Here is a 973-nt window from a genome sequence, read left to right on the forward strand (position 1 = left end):
GATTATGAGGAGGGAAGGTGGGGATCCTGTGGGATCCACAGATCCTGAGATGATCCTGTGAGGTCCACAGATCTTGAGGTGTCAAGGATTTACATCCATACACCAATTAGGCATGTAAAATGCCTTTGCATGCAATTCTGGCGTTTAAACGCCGAACTGATACTTGTTCTGGGCGTTCAACGCCTAGATGCAGCATGTGTCTGGCGTTGAACGCCAGCCAGATGCTCCTTACTGGCGTTTAAACGCCAGTAAGCCCTTCTTCCAGGGTGTGATTTTTCTTCTACTGTTTCTGATTCTGTTTTTAATTTTTCTATTTATTTTGTGACTCCACATGATCATAAACCTAATAAAACATGAAAGAACAACAAGAATGAAAATAAATTAGATAAATAAAAATTGGGTTGCCTCCCAACAAGCGCTTCTTTAATGTCAATAGCTTCACAGTGGATTCTCATAGAGCTACACAGGTGATCAGGTCAATTTTATAGACTCCCAACACCAAACTTAGAGTTTGGGTATGGGAGTTCAACATCAAACTTAGAGTTTGGCTGAGGCCTCCCAACACCAAACTTAGAGTTTGACTGTGGGGGCTTTAGTTGACTCTATACTGAGAGAAGCTTACTGTGCCTCTTTTCCATGTTTACAGAAGGATGTCCTTGAGTATTAAACACAAGGGAGTCCTCATTCAATTGAGGGACTAGTTCACCTCTGTCAACATCAATTACAGCTCTTGCTGTGGCTAGGAAGGGTCTTCCAAGGATGATGGATTCATCCTCATCCTTCCCAGTATCCAGGATTATAAAATCAGCAGGGATGTAAAGGCCTTCAACCTTTACTAACACGTCCTCTACTTGTCCATAAGCCTCTTTTCTTGAGTTGTCTGCCATCTCTAATGAGATTCTGGCAGCTTGCACCTCAAAGATTCCCAGTTTCTCCATTACAGAGAGTGGCATGAGGTTTATTCCTGACCCAA

This window comes from Arachis ipaensis, chromosome B07 (assembly GCF_000816755.2).
Source record: "Arachis ipaensis cultivar K30076 chromosome B07, Araip1.1, whole genome shotgun sequence".
Lineage (NCBI taxonomy): Eukaryota > Viridiplantae > Streptophyta > Magnoliopsida > Fabales > Fabaceae > Arachis > Arachis ipaensis.